The sequence below is a fragment of the Ornithodoros turicata genome, chromosome 3 (assembly GCF_037126465.1).
Source record: "Ornithodoros turicata isolate Travis chromosome 3, ASM3712646v1, whole genome shotgun sequence".
Classification (NCBI taxonomy): Eukaryota; Metazoa; Arthropoda; class Arachnida; order Ixodida; family Argasidae; genus Ornithodoros; species Ornithodoros turicata.
In genome coordinates, this window is record NC_088203.1 from 106,602,743 (window position 1) to 106,622,343 (window position 19,601).

Consider the following 19,601-nt stretch of genomic DNA (forward strand, 5'->3'; position numbering starts at 1 on the left):
CATGAATCACGGTGAGATGGTGTGTGACACAAAACATAAAAACCAGTTTATTTCTTGCAAGTGGTGTACCAGACACCGTTGTCGTGTGACTCGTGTTATGTGGGGCAAGTTGCTCTGTGTGTTGTGAACCGGTTTAGAGAACATTTCTTAGCTGTTAAGAATTTGATAGAACATCGGAAATCGGTCACACATGTACAAGTTGTGCTATCTTGCGAGTGTGCGTACCAGATAAAGTATACTCGGGCACGTGTCAACCTGTGAACGGCACACATGGCTCGCATACCGGAAGGCATTACTTAACCCCTCTATGGATCTGAAACCCTCTCTTCTTAACATCCTCTCCCTCTTACTGCGTTCTGAAATGTGAACACTTCTTTGCTGGTTTCGAGTTAGTGTAGCTGTGCCGTCCTTTCAGTACTCCTCAAACTCAAGGTATGAATCTTTACTTAACGTATTCTTTCTGGCCCTTTTAGGGGGGGGGCACTGAAATTTACGGGAGCAAACAAATGCGGACAATCAATGCAACCTCTTACTATTTGTGATGAAACACTATGTCAGACATGTGCCTTCTATTCTTCAATGTTGAAATTCCTAGGACCACATAGACGTAGTACAATCTCCACCGGAATTACCTGTCTTCTTACAAGACGCTTCCGGGCATTTTCAAGCATGTCAGTATTTGTGTTTGAAAGGGTTCCGGACAACTAGGGGTGTGCCAATCCGAATATTTCGAGTCGAATCGAATGGGAGAAAAAAAATGCCCAATACCGAATATTCGTACAAATTTTGTAATACCTGGGTTTCGCACGAAAAGTTCGCAATTTATAGCCCATTTTCTGGCATTAATTGTCACAAGAGAGACACGCAATTTTTCTGCGGGAAACCCCTACTCTTTAATTTTACGTGAGAGTGCTTCCTGCTTTTCAGGCGCGTCTACACTTACAGGTGTGATTATTTTCATTTAAATTTGTTTTTAAATTTCATTTACTTAACTGATTGGGCTTGGTGGCACCGACAGAAAGTTGTATTTTAAATGCTGTAAAATTGATGTAAAAAGCTGTAAAATTTTATGCTAGGCAGCGGCATACAGATGAGGCTGTAATTATTGTTTCGGACAACCACATGTCACTTGCGAAAGAAACAAATTGGCGTACTTCCTCAGCGTTGCCTTTAGCTTCTTTGCTGGAATGTGTATAGCCGCGGTTACGTGAATGCGATTGAAGCATATCAGGGTTGCAGAGTTGCCACTCCGGAGTTGGACTGATTCCGGAAGGATTCCAGATTTATCACAGCTCGGAATTGGAATGAAATGCCGGAGACTGTCCTAGGAATGGAATGGTCTGCGCGTCCCTGTGGCTGCTGGGCTAGCTAGTACGGTTACCGGTCCCTTTTATTTCACTGATGGAATTAACGGAACGGAATAGGGTTGCCAAGCCCATTCCAGGAGTGGGAATTGGCCATACCTTTTCATTTCAAGGAATTGGTAGGAATGGAATTAACACAAATCTCCATTCCTCGGAATGGAATGGAACTGACCCTGAAGCATATAGTATCGAGTTATCACACTTCTCCCTATCACCTATCCCGACTGGTGGAATGGTTGACGTTGCTCTGTCGGAAAGGATTTGTTGCGATAAGCTTTTGTCGCATTCACGTAAACGAAGCTTATGTCTCGCTCAGGGAAGTTAACTTTTGAACCTAAAGGATGTCTTTAACGCGCTCTTTTTGTTCGTGGGCCGCAGTCATTATTCGAGAGTCCCAACTTTTAATGGCAACCTCACAGACGTCAAATTAAATTCCCCCGTCGGCATCGCTAAAGTGCACGTGGAAGGGACGTCGCCCCTTTCCCAGACGATGTACACACAATTAACTTTGGATGACCCTCCCGGCTGTGTTGGCCCTGCAGGACTGACAGTTTCGCAAAAACAGGCTTCACCTCATCCATAGCAGCATCAGGTGAAGCCCACTTTCGAGGGTGGTGTCGTTCACATTCGGGGAATATTCGAACATTCGGGCAAACCAAAAATTTGATATTCGATTCGTGAATCGAATAGTTCGAGCGTTTGATATTCGATTCGAACTCGAATATTCGAACACCCCTACAGAAGACAGATGAGAACTGCGTCAGGCGCACAATAGAATAAGGCAATCTGAATTGCCCTGTAAGGTGGGATATGGCACCCAGCATTTTCGAGCGCAAATGAACCAACGATTCACTGTGGTGGTTCAGTGTAAAGTCAGAGTCCCAGAGTACCCTTTTGCAGCAGCCCATTGTGTGAGTATACGTACAGCCACTACCGTATATCCCTTTTCCCAGTCATGGGTGAGTCAATGAAAATACGTAACTAAGTAACAGCTAGTCTTCAAATATAGTACCTGATTTATAGTTACAGATGCTGTTTTTGAAATGTAACTACTTACAGCTACAGTTACCATGTTGAAGCAAATTGGATACTTTACAGTGCCCTTGTACTGCTCCTTGCAACGTTAACTTGAACGCGGCAACGGCCTGCGGAGCAGTTGGAGAGCCACCCTGTCGCCGGTACGTCGAACTACAGGGAGAATGCGCTGTGGGCTATCCCACTCGTGTTTGGGGGTGTTTTTCGAGAAACCTCCTCCGCGATTCTGGAGCGGAGCGTCTACTTCTCGATAAACACCCCCCAGCACGAGTGGGATAGCCCACAACACTTTTCCCCTATAGTCCTGCACAGCGCCGACAGGGTGGCTCTCCAACTGCTCCGCCAGCCGACGGCGCGTTCAAGTTAACGTTGCAGAGAGCTGTACAAAAAAGCCGAATTGATGTTTCAGCACTTTTGTTGTTTAGCTATACCGTGTTATAAAGAAAGGATGGGGGGAAAGGGGAAAAATGAGAGTATTGTGATGAGGATGATGCTGACGACGCTGACGGGGTCTTAGAGCGAGTCGGTCAGGCCGGTAGTTTCGAGGAATTTGATAAAGGGTCGAAGACGGACATCTGCTTTCGTTTGACCCATGGTCCCAAAATGAGTCTGGGGTCGAGGGGTCGGCTGTCAATCCGCGCAAAATCGTTTGCCAACATGTGACGCTCCCTCCTGTAAGTGGCACATGCGATGATCACATGGTGCGCGGTCGCTGGCACACCACCCTCCGGGCACAGGGGGCTACAGGCACACCCTATCTTGTAACGGGAGTACGGCGTAAAGGCAACATTCAGCCGTAAGCGATGTAGGAGGGACTTAATGACGCGCGGTAAAGATGTCGGTAAGCGGCACGAGAATGTTGGGTCCACCATTCCCTGTATCGTACTGACAGGGACATCCCGACGCATTGTTCGACGGATAAGGAGGCAGCCCAGTCACGAAGAAGGAACCGTGGGGGGCGGGGGGATATACGTTTGTTTCGAACCATCTATCCCCCCTTTGGAGTACAATCGGGAAGCACTTGCGCTGGTGGTGAGCGGCCGCTGCCGCAGCGTCGGCAACGTGGTTGCCAGAGATTCCGCAATGACCCGGGATCCATTGAAAATCGATGGTGTGGTCGTGGGCAGTTACGGACTTCAGTAGGCGTAGACTATTTATCACAAGTGTGGCCAGTGAGCCGCGGAGACCTACGGTTTTCAGACATCGAAGAGCTGACTTGAATGGTAGAAGTGCAAAGGTGCAGGCGGGCTGGAGCCCGTACAGACTATACCCATCGCTGTGGGTCGCAGTTGGTCGCATATTGCAAAAACAGAAGGATTTCGTACAGCTCGATTGAGGTCGAAGAGGTGCGACGGGGCAACAGACAGCCCTGGGCGAGCGGTATCGAGGGTATCACAAAAGATGAGGATGACGAAGTTTTCGTTGAGGAGCCATCTGTGAAGACAGTGCAGAACCCGTCATATGCGATGCCGATGAAATCCATAGTCAGTTGCTGTAGTACGAGGTCGGAGTGCCTCTTAGCAAGAAAAACGTTACATTGACTAGGCAAATTTCCGAGTTCAATTCCAAGAATTTAATTTATTTCAATTAAAAGTCGTCAAAATTATTTTTGATAGGTGGCCAATTCAATGACCGGAAGGCAGCCGCTTACCCCATATTTTTCTGTTGAGCCGTTTTTTTACAAAGGTCAAATGACACGTTACGTGTAGATATGAGGTTGTAGGTATGAGGTGTAATGCGTCCGCATACACGTGTCATCTTGCAGGATAAGACCCAGTTAAACGTTGATCAATGGTGAATTACAATTAGGGCCGGTGCATTGCGACATTTTATCTGAAAACGCAGTGAACTTAACATTTACAGCTTCCACACCGCTTCCATGTACATACAGCCTGCAGCTAGATTCCTCTCCTTACTATTAAATACGACTGTACTATTAAATATTCTCAGAGAGCTACACCGCGCAAATGAAGGGAAGTTCCCTTTAGAATATACGCGCATATTGTTAATGGAGCACTCTATTAAGAGCTAGTCCGCCGCTCTGCGTTGGTTGTTCATCGACCCATGCATGATATTAGTCTTCCAAGCCTCCTTCTACTCATTGGCCAAAATGAATGAGTGTACAAGCGGCGCTAATGTGTAGCTCTCACTCTATTTGCATTAATTGTGGATACAAGGGGCGGGTATATGTTTATTAAAAAAAAAAGAAAGGACAGGTTAGCAGGGCAAAGATCCAGCTTGCTGTTCGAAAAAAAGGGAAAGAGAAAATGGAAAAGAAAAAGAAGGAAAGAAGAAAAGAGGCTCCAAAAACATCACATGCAGTTCATGAGTCCTGAGACTGCGAGAAAACTGAGGAGAGTGGCAGTGACAGCCCACTGGTTGGGGTGCAGGACGGGACCAAGGAAAGCGGCCAACTTAAAGTCATTACGGCCAATCCGGAGCAGACTGCAACGGAGGGTGTTCCTGTGGTGAAGGTGCTGCTGGCAATGCAGGAGCTGGGGTGGGATGTCAGCTTCCACGCCACGGACATTGCAGTTTGGTGAACTTAGCTTACCCATTTTCAAGAAAAGTGAGGGTGTACGGCAACATTGAGTCGTAGCCGGTGGAGAAGGGATTCTCCTTTACGACTGCAGCGGCAAGCGACGACAAACTCCATCAGTGGAATACGTTATACGTGGTATAGTTTCGGCAAGGAACTGCCGGATACATGTGTGACGAATATGTAAACGGCTTGTGGAGGCTGTAAGGCTGTGGAGGCCACACTGGGCAGACAAACCTTACCTGTAACATCACGGTACCATGTACGGGTTGTATGGCTCCTCTCTGGGAGCCTGAGGGTAAAGGTTCGGGCTATGATGTCTCGTTCCGTGTGGCTTGCGACCATGAGAGGACGACGCGTGCGACGATGACCATGTCAGTGACAGCGGCTGTTGCAGGAGAAGGAGCAGGACAGACTGAGCGCCTCAACAGGAGGGAGCTCGTCGATAGGGACCTCAGACGCAGAAGTAGCCAGTTCTTCTGTACTGTTAGGCCATGCTTCTGCAGGTTGACAGTGCTATGGAAGTCTATGCCACCACATTGGGTCCCGTAATCTGTGTACCGTAATGCCTCGTGTAACAGGGTCTACTGAATTATCTTTCCCTTAACAATGATTCGAAATGGCTAACTACCTCCTGTGGCAATGCGACGTCTGTTTGAGGCATGAAGCCTGGCGATGGAGGTCCAGGACTTGAGGAGAGGAGGAGTCGATCTGCCACGAGGATGGCAACGAAGGCTTGAGGGTACAGCTCGAGGGAGAGATCACGGAACGGCAATCCGACCCCCGGCACAAAGGAAAACGCGTTAAACGCTCGGAGCATCTAAACTTCCTGGCCTGGTTCAATTCATAATGTGGAACACACTTGATCCCCCAGGTACCCACTGTAACACTATGCAATGACCCATGTCCAACAGCTTCTTGCAAGATTCAGGCACATCAACAATGTAAGACTTTGCGGTCTCAAAACTGTTTATTCCTGTTCCATTCGATTCTCAATCTCTCTTCCTCCTCCTCTTCCCCGCCCTGCCGGCGCCGCTCACTTACAATTCTCCCCCAGTTGAGCTTCATCTCTCCTGAGATGGTAAGGGATGACATTACTTGCTGCCGCACATTCAGAATGTCCAGACGGCGCTACATATACAATGTTTTTGAGGACGTCGTTTTTGTGAGCTGTTTTCTGGACGATGTAGGGGCCGTGGATACTGCGAGCCGTACCAGGGATACCTTTGCGTACCATGACCAGGTCTCCTACTCGTACCACAGGGATCTTGTTCGAGTGGCGCTTATCGTAGGACCTCTTCATTGACTGTCTGTAGCTTAGTTCTTCAGTAGGAGTAGTGCGTCTCTCATGCAGCTGTACACCGTCCTGGATATGAAGTTGCACGGCTTCCTCATCCGCCGGCGTACAGCTTGTAAAAAGCAGGTGTCCGGTCGAGTCCGCTTCGGCGTGGAGCTCAACCCACATATTCAGTGTCGGCTGCGCCAATTGTAAGACTTTGCGGTCTCAAAACTGTTTATTCCTGTTCCATTCGATTCTCAATCTCTCTTCCTCCTCCTCTTCCCCGCCCTGCCGGCGCCGCTCACTTACAAACAACAATGAACACGCCCGTGGGTGCCCATTGCTGCCAGACACTGGAGGGCAGCCTTAGACAATGTGTAGAAGACCCATGGTCGAACCCACCACTGCTCTGTCTCGCGCATCTCAAAATGCAAAGCATGCACCTCAGCACACGTTGAAGTCGTGGGATAAGTCGAGATACGGGAATTGCCAGTTATGTCTTCGGAGGGAATAACATGTGGTGGTGGTGATGGTGCGGGTGAAAGGGCTCGCCGTTGTCACAGAGGTGGGCAACGTCACGACTGACGGGGAATGTGCATCCTGGGCCGGCCTCTAAGGGAACTGTGCCGACATATGTCTGACAGTGTCAAAAATGAACTTCACCGCATAGCATGCTCCTAGCCAACCATCATCCCGAATGACATCGTTCGCGATTTGTTGAAAACGGGAGGCGTACGAGTTTTTTTTTTGTACCAATTATGTACTGCAAAAGGCGTACAAAAAAGGCGAGCGCCTCCCGTTTTCAACAAATCTGGGGCGCGAACGATGTCATTCAGGATAATTGTTGGCTAAGAGCGTGCTATGTGGTGAGGTTCATTTTTAAGAGTGTAGGCGCATGCGGAGCTCGTTTGAATGAGCCGTCCGTAAAAACACGAATGAAGCCCGCGTACTGGTCGCTCATCATACTCCAAGTGAGCGTTTTGGACACACCTGGAGTAACATCACACTTTCTCTTTAAGCCGGGAACGAAAAGCGAAGTGGATGGAAGGGCGAGGGTCCAAGGTGGAGTTCAACGTGCTTATTTGTGGCTCAACCCTAAAATGCGGCAGATGGGGCTTCAGCTGGTGAATGGAGTACCGGAACTTCTTACTCCTGCGGCGGGAAATAGTCAGCAGATACGTGCCACCCATGATACACCGCACAGAGAAAATGTTTTGCACGGTTACTCCTGATGGGGACAGCTTGATGACTGAGACATAGTTTCGCCTTTCCAGCCACGTTAAATTTCACCTCGTTGCTCCTTTAAGATCCTCTAAAACCGTTTATTGTTGCGTTCACAACAATGCGCCTTGGCCTATGCTAACCAGTTAAATTCAAAATTTGATGTTCTCTAATGTTACTCCAATGTGTCGCTTTGTCTTGTGCATGAGAGTTTTGTTTGTACGTGTCGCCTCACAAATACCGTCGACAAAATTGAATCAAAACCCCCACTCGATGGCTTCAGGTAGAGTCACTAAATAAGCTACGCTTCAGAGTATCGACAGTGAGTTCTAAGAGCGTGCATACGCCATCTTGTTTCCGCGCCACGCTACGCACGCGCAATGCGCGCGTTAGCGCGCGATGCCATCTATCGTGCGCGGGTGAAATGTTCCTTTCGTTTGCAAGCAGCAGTTGACGGCCTTAAGCTCACCTTGACATCCTCGGGACGCTCTGGTTGACAATACATGCGTCGCGCAATAATCGTACACGCTTCTCTATCCCACAGGGAGCATTATGTTAGCCATCTTTGGTCCTCAAATGGGGATGATACCGGTGTGGTTCGGAAACAAGATGGCGCTCCTACTCTGCCTTGGACCTCAGTGTCGATACTCTGAAGCGAAGCTTATTTAGTGACTCTAGCTTCAGGCAAACTGTGCCATGCATACGCCGAGATTCCGAAAAGCAGTGTACACGAAAGACACGCTTTTAAAGTGTCTCATTAACCGGGCAAATGTTTAACGTTCTTCTATACGGAGTTGACACTATTCGAGCCTTTCTAGGATTGTTTGCGTAGTGATTGTCGATTACAAATAGCGTGACAGTGGTTCTGAGATTGGATTGTGTATCTCAAAGCCCCTGATTTACAATAAGTATCTTACGCAACATTGAAATGCAAATGCGAAAACTTACACCATAGTTCACTGTATTCGTAATGTGACATTGTCTCCCATTCTGTTACTTAGGCCGGGGGCGGGGGGGGGGGGATATATCTATTAGAAAAAGAAAAGGTCAGCCAAACGGGATGTCGGCTTGCCATTCCTAAAAGAAAAAGAAATGAAAGAATAAAATAAATAGAACGAAAAGAAAATAATTAGGAGATAAAGGATAAACTAAGAAACGGTGAAAGGCGGATGTGACAGATTAAAGACAAAGATGTCTTAAAAAAAAGAGATGACAAGCGAACCGTGAAAGGACTAGAGGAAAGAGATGACTTAAAAAAGATGAGGTTAGTGCGTTGAGAGTGAGGGTGGGGCACTGAAGAATGAGATGGCACGACTCGAGTTCACAGGCTGTGCATGGGACCTGTTGTTTGCTTTGTGAGCTCAGGAATTTGCGTCCACTTTTATGGGCGCCATCTGGATGGAGAGGGCATGTCGGGAAGATGCAGAACAGCAGAAGTACTTGCTAGCAGAAGTGGTTGGCCGGCAGAATCGCGTGATGGACTGCCGGTATTATACGTAGCTTAACTATGAAACATAACAAGATTGAATCAAGAACGGGCAAAGGTGTGTATTCGCGACTCCAGCGAAGCCGTAGCCACCTAGCGGTGGAACTGGCAACCCTCGAGTCCAGCAGGTTCGGCGTGCGCCACCTATAGTTCGCTGGAGTCGCGAATATCAACAAAAGTCTGTCATCAAACGAATTTTTTTTGGCTATCCGTAGCGTTTCTCTTGCTAGTTGCATGCGATCGCTACCTTTTCTAGGCCTAACAAGGGCCACGAAACATATTCCTTTCAAGTAAACATCGACACTGGAGCGTAATCTCAACGTGACTTGTAAGATAATTGCAACAGAAAGTACACTTACGGAATAAAATTGAAGTTGTGAAAAAAAAAAAAAGTTCTTAGGAAATCCCGTCTCGCCGTTCCAAGCTATTCGCCGCCATTTTGGGGGACATTTTGGTGTCATGGCGGCCCGCGTAGGAAACAAGCCTCTTTTTTTTAGGTTCCTCCTAATGGCCAGACTCCCTTTCGCATACACGGCACTCTATACACGGTGTCTCAGTTAAATGCCCGGGATAAATAATTCGCAAACCGGTGTACCGATCGAAGAACTTCCTTTTTTGCAAGACACTCCCCATTGCGAAGTAAGCGGAAGGACACATAATTCATTGGTAGAGTCGAAGAGCGTCCTTTTGCGCTTCACCGAACCACCGCGGCAAAAATGTGTCAACCGAAACCAACTAATTACTGCAACAAATAACAAGCTTCGGTGGCAGATTTTTCTCTAAAAGGTGTATCACCCATTCTAATGCCGACGGCGCCCTGCTTTAGAAGTTATGTTTTTCAAGAAACTGGTTTGATTTTTTATTCAAATAATGAGCGCCTCCAACTCATGCACAGGGTACGCAGCCAGTAAGTGGCACCATACAGATACTTGTAAAAACGAAAGTTATTCGATTGGTGCACCCGTTCGCGAATTATTTTGCCCGGGGATTTAACTGAGACACCCGGTATACAGTGCCGAGTATGCCAAAGGGAGTCATATTTATACTCTTTTTATAACAAAAATCCTGACAAACACTGTCCTAATTGACTCAAACTTGACTTCAATATTCATTTATTTTATTTGCTTCTAAAATATATGAATGTCCTAATATGTAATGTCCAATAGTATCATAAATATGGAATATAATCTACTGTGAATTTCCTCCTACAAGCAGACTATTAGACCAAGAAATACCAGATAACCTCCGGGTGCTCCAAAAAAGCATGCATTCTGGAAGACGACGTCTACATAGAGACCAAAGCAAAATATAGGTACATAGAACTCCACTGACGATGGTGCATGAAATTAGTAACCATTTATGTTAATTACACATGAAATACTCAATTAGAACCAATGAAATTAAGAAACGTACACATCAGATGTGACACTTCAGGGCAGAAAGTGATTAATTGTTCCAGCTAGGCTTTTGCTCGCATGACCCTGAATGGCGTAGCTTTAAAGCTTTTACACAGCACCTTCGACTTTGCTTAAGATGGATCAATCTCAGTGGCAGGTTAGTCGGAAGACTCGTACAACAATTAAGTGGAAGCCAAATTGGAGTCTATGCCAAAGGGAGTATGCCAATTGCCAACACGTCCCCTGTTTCGGCGCTAGAATCTGGGAACTCCCAGATTCTAGCGCCAAAACACGGGCCATGTTGGTCAGCCGAACTAACGTTTGCGCGAGGGTTATGCTGTTTTCTTGCTTTGGTGCAAGGGCGTGACGTCGAGGGGAGGACATCATTTAGGGACTAAAAAAAACATCTCTTTGAACGGGGGCGCTAAAAGCAAGCTGGACTTGGCTATCTTACTCCGTAGCGCTGTACATTGACTGTACTATGAAATACGTTTCGATTGACCGTTCTGTAAATAAACCCGTCGTGGAGTGACGAAAACATTGCCTGCATATACCACTAAAAGCGCTAAAGGAACAGGGAAGACACACACAGATAGGGCACTGTCAACGTAAGTTTACTGACGCGCTCTACTCCCAGAGTGGAAAAATTCCCCACTTCATCGTCAGAATATAATTGTTGTTTTTGTTGTTATTGACAACAGATTTAATTTAATTTTTAATAATTGAGTGTTTCGTCGCGAGGCAACTGAGATCATGAGCGACGCCACAGCGGTCGGTCTGTGGATTGCTTTTGCCCACCTGAGGGTTCTTTAACGTGCGATGAAAGCTCATCACACCGCCCCCCGTATTTAACGTCCCTCGCGGAAGACTGCGTGTCTAAGCAACTTGTACCCTGCCACCAAGACAACAGATTTAGTTTCTTTTTTCCGTAAGGCTAACGCGCACCTATCCCCCTCCCTTCGCAATCAAAGAAGCCTCCCAAATCCCCTGCTGTCGTGAAACCTCGATTTTATCCGCGTGTCGTGAAATATCACACCCACGGACACCGACAAGTGCAAAGATTGCTCCTCTTGATCCGAGATGGGTATTTGCGCTCTTCCAAGGGTGTTTGTATTTGTGCTCTCTTCTCACGCAGGGAGTTGTTGACGCTGTGGAAAGAACCGTAGTTAAGTTTCGGTTTGTGTGGTTTCAAATCTCCGTAAGCTATGCAGTGGAGCAGTTTTTGTGGTTGTTGAAGCGATACGATACAACAGAAACGGGGTGTGTGCGTACAGGCCGTGTTTCGAGCAGCTTATTCCTGTCAGAGGTTGACAGCAGGACTTAACGCAGCTTAAAATATAACGAGGCTCCAGTGTGGCAAGCGCATCAAAAATTTGGTTGCCGTTAGAGAAGAAAAGGGAGGAGCACGAACAAGCGCACGGGGCTCTGTGAGAGTTGGTGACCCGGACTCGAGACTGACGAGAGTTCCGGGGAATCTCGTGGCAATGGGTACTCGGGATGTGGTTCCCTAACCTCATTTTTTTTTACGAAACTCATTAACTCAAACCATTTCACTTGAAGGAAGAGGGTAGGATAAGTATTTAAAGAGATTGAAACATTTAAATAATTTATTTCACTACAAAAGGAGCTTTCGGACGGAGTCCGTCCTTCATCAGGTGCGTTACACTGAATACATTGAACGGAACAAATAAACCAGCAATGAACATGAAAGAACTGATGTTCTGAGGCTGGAACAACATAGAAGGGACAAATACATACAAGCCTCAATTTGCCTAAGAAATTAACGATGAAAGATGAAAGTCACTGAAAAGGTTAGCCAGCTGTAGGACTCGAACCCACATCTTCTGGATTGCCGTTCCAGGGCTCTACCAATTGAGCTAAGCTAACACGCCTTCTCAGCGATTTCCAGGGTGCGTCATCTGAAGGGATAAACCAGCCACTCTCTCAGCTTCTCTCTCGGGTTGGTTCGAGTCCTACAGCTGGCTAACCTTTTCAGTGACTTTCATCTTTCATCAGCAATGAACGCCGAACGTCGCGTGAGACGTCTGTCCTGACCTAACCCAACACAACGCCTACACCTTTCACGAGATGACAACCTCCGAATCCGTTTGGCTGAGCTTGGCCGTGTTTCTCCTACTGTAGAAGTACTTCAGAGGCTGTTGTTCGAATGCGCATAAAGAACGGTTCTAGACAAAAACGAAAAAAGGTGTTTGGGTTCGGTACCGGACTTTCTTTTACTTTTACGCAATATTTAGCTTTCCGACGGTTCCACCAACTCTTCAAGTTCAGTGGTTCGGGTACGGAACTACACCGTCAATTTGGTAGCACTTTCAACTTTCCAGCACTTTCAACTTTCGTCAACTTTCCAGTAAACCTTACTTTGGCCTAAGCTCGTGATAGTTTGACACCCCTTCTCTCTATACGTCACAGAGCAGGAGCGGCACTTAGACGGAATAGCCTCCTCGTTCCATGGGTACCCATTTGTGTACTTCTGATAAAGCTGAAGAAACAATTAGGTAAAATTTCTGGCTACAAAGCCGGCAGTACCCGATCAGGTACGGATTGGTTTCCACTTCTGCCAAAGGAGGGAGCCATCGCAGCCGCGGCGCTCGGGCACTTTTAAGGGCGCTCGGGCGTTTAAAGATGGCGAAGTCAAGTGGAGCGGGCATGGGCCGGCGAACACGTGAATTTCGACTTCTGCGTCTTCTCTTACGGCCAAAATATGCATTTCTGAGTAGCTGTGAACTTAGTGAACCCAACTGATTTTGTAAATTTCCTCAGAAGTCCGATGCGACCCTTACCTTCTTTCTGGTAACCGGCTTTTGCTTTTGGTACTCAATCGAGTATTTCGGGTCACTTATCCGTTGTTATGCAGATGTGCATTTTTCGGTGCTCGTGATTTTAACATTTTCAGGGAAGTTTTTACGGACGAAGGGATTCATCTCCAGCGATATGTATGACTCTGGAGACGAAAACTTCACATCTTCATGTGCTGCTGTTGGCCTGTTTGCTGACTGAAGACAGGATTTGTTGACGATACCAGCGACCTTGAACCAGAGGAACGAGATAAATATTCCGAGGCACAGGATGCTGCACCAGCTGCAATTTGAAGCATAATTTGCTGGAAAAGATATGACCCAGAAGCAATCACAAGTTCGTAAAAACGAACGATGCGCTTGCACGGTCACGAACTTGATGGTCCACCAAGAGCAGGCACGTATTTGTCTCGATCGCTGTCAGTTCCCCTGGTCAATGAACCCATGACAAGAGATAGGATCTTTGAACTAAGAAATGCACTCCACTTTGTAAGCATCCCTGGTATCTCAGATTAACAAATGGAGAACAAGCTGTGCCATACTCAGCCTGTTTTAGATTCGTTTTGATCAGTCTATTTGAAGGTTCTAAGAACCCACAACTTATGGTGGGACGAGTAAATCATTTCGTTTGGAGGACAGTGCCCCGCTCGACAATATTTCCTAACCAAACCGGACCCGGTGAAGCTGAATAATTTCATTCTCGCTACATCACAAAGCTTTGTGATAGACTTGGAGATTTATACGGGCAAGAACACTGGATGGAGAATCAAAAAGAGAACGAACTGTTTGGGGCCATTGTCAAACTCCTGCCAGGGAAAACCAGGGTTTGCTGCATCAATTGCGACGTGTTTATGTGCCCTCTAAATCGCAGTCGTCTTCTCGACTTTCATACGCTCCATGACCTGTAGTACCCAATCGGGTAACACACAGTTCTTCCTCGAAATTTGATATATCTATTTCTAGGTTTTTTCATCTAGTTGTATTCGATACTTTGAGCAAAAATAAAGTGATTTCATCGAAAATATTTCTGTAGTTTTTTTTCTCGGGTCTGACGAGGATAGGAGAACTTTTGAGGGTGCGGACCTTCAATTGACGGTAGAGCGAATGGTAGGAGGATCGTTAATCGATCGAGACAGGGGATCATCTTTGCTGGCGTTACCAGCAAAGGCCGATTAAGCCCATTTTACCTTTCACATCCAATGAGCCAAAAGTAGTGAAAGGAGCGTATATAGTTCAGATGTCAGTTAAATCGCCTCAAGCCCCTCTGCACACCTCGCGGGGCGTAAAGGAAGTTTCAGCTACAGTTGAAATGGTTGCGGGACGCAAGGAATCCGGAGGAGCTTATCGTGGGAGTTTGCACTATAACGTTCTGATGTACGTGGGGCCTTGCAATCGTCGTTTTAAAAATGAATTTTCTAGGTTGTCGGTGATCTCTTACGCTCATAATGTCTCGCATAATCTAAAGGAAAACGGCAGTGAGGCAAGGGGTGAGAGTGGTTTTTGAAGGGGGAAAGAATCTTTCTTCTCCCACCGGTTGTTGTCAACTCTCAGACGAAGGATAGCGAGTGAGACATGAAACGTAGGGATATATTTGTACAATGCTGCTCCGCGGTTGTTTACGAAATTCGATTATCATGTGGGGGGGTTCTTATTTAGGTGAAACGGGACAGTGTGAGAAAGCCCGAGTTCCAGAGCACAAAACAACATTTCGGCAGCAACGTCGCCGTTTGCATATGTCGGGGCCTGCGAGTGTGATATTTTGTTTCACGCTACCCAGATGAAGCGAGGTTTCATGATACCAGGAAGCGGGAGATCAGGAGCCCGATCTTGAACTTTTCGTCTCCCATAACGCGAGTTAGAGACATCACTTGGCCGAATTCAAACTAACAAATTCAAATCTAAGCTTAGCGAGTGATGTCACCAGCTTCGCAGAAACACTGCGGTGGGCTTAAAATGTTTTTAGAGCCGTTATCGTGAACATTTTCCGCTCCTCTAAAACTCGCTATTGAAGTGGCTATCCAGTTTCTTAACCGAGCGCAACAGGGTCAACTAGGATCAACCGGCAACAGCTAGCAGGTTGAGTGAGAAAAACAAAACAGGGGCAGCCAGCTGTGGGTGGAAAGCGGAAAAAGAACCGGCCCAACTTTTACTACGTGTTCTTCTCAAATGCAGGAATGGTTCAGAAGACGTCGCCGGTGAGGTGACAACTACGAACTTGAATAATTTCAGCTCGAGGGTCTAGCCCGTGAGATAGAGGGGCGTCAACAACGTGAAAATAGATTCCCTTTCAGTGTTCATTCGCTGTATGCAACACCAAGTTATCGACAAGGTCCATCATCTGTCTAGCTTCTTTCGAATATTTCAATGGTCTAGGAAAAAAGTAATTGATTACAATTACTGTTACTATTGCGCGAAAAGTAATTCTTTACTGTTACAAATTACCTCATGCAAAATGTAATACGTTATCGATTAAAAATGTAACGCGTTACTTTTCCCGTTACTTTTAAATTGTGGGCATTAACAAAGCCAACATGCCTGGAGTGAATGCAACCATGCAGCTCTTGTTGCATCACCAACATACATAAGTGAAATTCACAAATACATTTCAAAGCAACATACAAAACACATACGGGCGTTTATTACAGATTTAAATACGAATTTAAAACAACATCGAAACGTCCGCTTCGTTTTGTTACTATTGTTATGTTCAGCCCGCACAATTTATCAATACAGTCACCTATTTTACTGTTGCTCCAGTATGTCGCGGTTGCAAGAGATTATCATGGAACACGTGTGGACTAGAGATGGCCGTCGTAGTGACCTCTGCGTCATTGATTCAGTCGAACTCGTGGTGGAATAGAACAGATTGACTTGCTGAAAAGGGTTGCCATTGTTGACAGAAGGTTAAAAAAGTAATCGATTACTCGGTAATTGATTACCGAAAATTGTAATCAGATTACTTGGAAAATTACTTGCTCACAAAATTAATTGATTACGTTAGAAATTACTCAAAAAGTAATTGATTACTAGTAACGCAATTACTAGTAACGCGTTACGTACAACTCTGGGTCTAGTATGTATATGTATTTAAATTCTGGTAAAAGTGCGTCCCTTTAAGCTGTATTCTGCGGGGGTTCCTATCCCGAAGTCAACCTGCGTTTACTTCCTGCTTAATTATACTCCCACTCTTTATATTTTCGGTGCCTCTAAAGCTAATTGCAGTTTAGAGAGTGCGAGGACAGCAGTAGAAAGAAAAGAGAAGACGTTTAAACGACGGAGAAGAAGGTAAGCAAACGCTTTAAAGGCAAGAAGCGGAACGAAAAGGCTGCTCTTGTGACGCATGAAGTCACTTCTAAAGCTAATATCGTAGTTATTTGCTAGGATTTTAAATAAACTTGCTTTTCTTCTTCTTTTTTTTTTTTTTAATTCTGGCCTCGTTCACCAGACGTCAACAGGTCGCGGCCTTTGCTCTTGGAAGAAGAGAAAGTGGTTTCATACCCCCACATTAACACGCATGAATGTACTGCTGAGAAAAAAACAAAAACAAAAAGACGCTGGCGTCCAGCTGTGATGATGATGAGAGCCATACACTCTAAGAAAAAAAAAGTGTGATTTTCTACCCATTTCGGTAGAGCTGCATTGCAACCACATTTCTACTCCAACCAGTTTTACCTTTTGGCAGACTTGTACGTAACGCGTTACAAGTAATTGCGCTACTTGTAACCAATTACTTTTTGAGTAATTTTTCGAGTAATCAATTACATTTTTGAACAAGTAATTTTTCAAGTAATTTGATTACAATTTTGAGTAATCAATTACCTTTGAACTAGAGTCTGACTCAAAATAACAATGCTCTGTGACAAATTTCCTGTGTCTTTGTTGGGCTATTCTACTGTAGTAAGCGGAAAAGTATTATTGCTACTTCTCGCGCGCGAGTCTTTAGCGCTATTTTAGCTGTCCCAATCACGTGGGAGTTGAGGTTTTTCTTTTTTTTTTTTTTTCGAAGCACACAGGGGCGGAAATTTTTGCATGAATTCAAAGTAACGGCCCGAGTAACGCGTTACTTTTACATTCGTTACTCAATTACATTTTGAGACGAGTAATTTGTAACGGTAATCAATTACTTTAGCTAGAAGAGTAACGGTAACGGTAATCAATTGCTTTTTTGCAGTAACGGGCACAAGTCTGCCTTTTGGGTATAACTGCAGAGTAGCAACAAACTACAGGGTAGAATCTGTCGTTCTACCAGCTTAATTGGGTGGGAAATTCTACCATTTTCTCTTATAGAGCAAACGTGAGAGAGGGGAGGAAGGGGAAAGGGACGCCGCCGCTTATACCCGCGGGGGAGAAATCGCATGTGGATTGGCACGAAATGGTAGAAGTATACGGTCCTGCTGCAAGTTTGGGTAGGAAATTCTACCTTTTTTTTTCTTAGTGGACCTATTGTGTTGTCGAAAACAGTTCACTTCACTCGTAGAGATGCCGGATATAGACGAGTGTCAGTATTTGCTCTATTTTGCAAATGTCTGAGCTGTAAACTTTGCAATGTGGCTCGCGGGCGTCGCTGCAAATGACAGCCCATTACATTTCTCCATTTCGCTTCTAGGAATAATCTTTCCCGGGTCGGCTGTTGTCCTGGTACGCTCAATCAACTCGAGACGAGTTTTATTTTATATTCTCGCTAACGGATTAGAAGATCACTGAGTGTACATTCACCCTTTGCAACTGCTAGTGCTCGACATTTTGTTCTGGAACAAACAACTACAAAAGCTATATTTAACTTTACTTAAATGAATGATGAAATGATTTAAATGTGGGGTCGTTTATCTAAATGAAGCTTAAAGAGCTTCCTAATTTTCTCCTCCTCGTTTGCTGCTCTGTCAAAATCTCATTGCGATCAACAACCTTACTTTTAAGATGACGAATGGGGAGTTTCATTGCCAGGGGCGATACTCCACCCCATTACGGTCAAAAGCCTCATTATGTCCAATTATTCCTTAATCCCCAAGTGTCTCATTACGTTTAAAATCTCAGTTCGCTGGCCGGCTCATTTTGGTAGGAAAAAACAAAAGACAGGCTCCACCATGCTAGTCGTGTTAGCGATGACTGTGTTGCATACTTCCCAATGTGGCGAATGTGCCATGGTGGTGTGTGGGGTGCGTGTGGTGGTGGTGTGTGGTGCCGAGCGAAAGGTGTCACTACCAAGTTTACTGCTACTTCAGAAAAATGCACTTGCCATGAGAAAGCTACGGCTTTTTTTGTCTTCCTTGCTGCTTTGTTTGAACGAAGACTGTTTTTAACTTAATAGTTTGGGAATAAGAACTTACTGGTGTGTCGCAACTCAAGCCACACTACTAGTCAGAATACTGAAGTACCCATTGATTGTGCGAGCAAACTACTGGTGTGCATTCTTAAAAGGTTGCTCCATAGGAACGAGCGCCAGGAGCTGCCTTTCATAATTTATGTCCTCCTGAAATAATAAAATTACATAAAGTGCTGTACGACATGACGTATGCTCTTGAACGGTGATGATATCACGTGTCATGTCGCCAACAAAACATGTTTGACTGCTTGTAGCTACATATACAGTCAAACTCCTTTACAACGAAACTCAGGGGACAGCAAAAAAAATTCGCAGTAAAGGTATTTTCGTTAAAAAGGATGCCCATTATTGGACCTATAGGGCTCCAGCGGGACCGCAAAAAAATTAGCTGTAGTGGTATTTTCGTTAAAAAGGTGTTCGCTATAAGGGAGTTTGACTGTATTCGATACAATCCCTTTTAAATGCGAAGGACGTTTCAGTGACAATATCACACTGTTGTAACGTTTAAGCGTGTGCCTTTGGGGGCGACATGTTTCTAGTAATATATTATCTTATAATATATTATCTTCTTATATAATATCTTTCATGTTAGAAAGGAAACCAGAACCTGTAGGCTTCGTGCAAAAACGTACGTGCTCAGAACACTTGCGAAGTGGTGTGCGACGCCGTTGGTTTAATCATACACGCACATGGAACGATAGCCGCAACCTGAAAACGATACATTTTCAGCCTTCTATTACAGCTGCAATATACTTTCGTTTTGTTGTTTGCAGGCAGATCTACTGCACGACACTTGGTCACATACAACCAGCGAACTCGCTTGCATCAGTGCTATCTCGGAGAGGTCCCAATTACGCGATCCAAAACCACTCGAACCATGCACATCTACCATGTAGGGTAAGGTGGTCTACCTTGAAGACCGTTGAGCTATTTTGCTAATAGCAGTCAGAATAATCGCCTAAATTGTAATTCGTTATATAATTCGAATTCGGATTATCCAGTTAACGAATAATTCGTTAACTGGATCCCCAAACCTTTGTGAAATGATGCACAAATTACTGTGGTGCTAAAGCAGACATTTTTCGTACGAGCCAAAAATGACAGGCTACATATATTTTCATCAACTTACCCCACCCTATAT

The 19,601-nt window shown here is 45.4% G+C and overlaps 1 protein-coding gene across 3 annotated transcripts in view; it reads left to right on the forward strand.

Annotated features, from left to right (window-relative positions):
* Nucleotides 1-332: 332 nt before the first annotated feature.
* Nucleotides 333-19,601, forward strand: part of LOC135387627 (uncharacterized) — a 119,426-nt gene continuing 100,157 nt past the window's right edge. The window contains exons 1-2 of one of the 3 annotated variants that reach the window (XM_064616731.1): nt 333-432; nt 19,234-19,357. The gene's annotated coding sequence lies outside the window, so the exon portion shown is untranslated. The remainder of the gene's footprint in view (nt 433-19,233; nt 19,358-19,601) is intronic. The other 2 variants (XM_064616736.1, XM_064616732.1) reach the window with 2 other exon arrangements.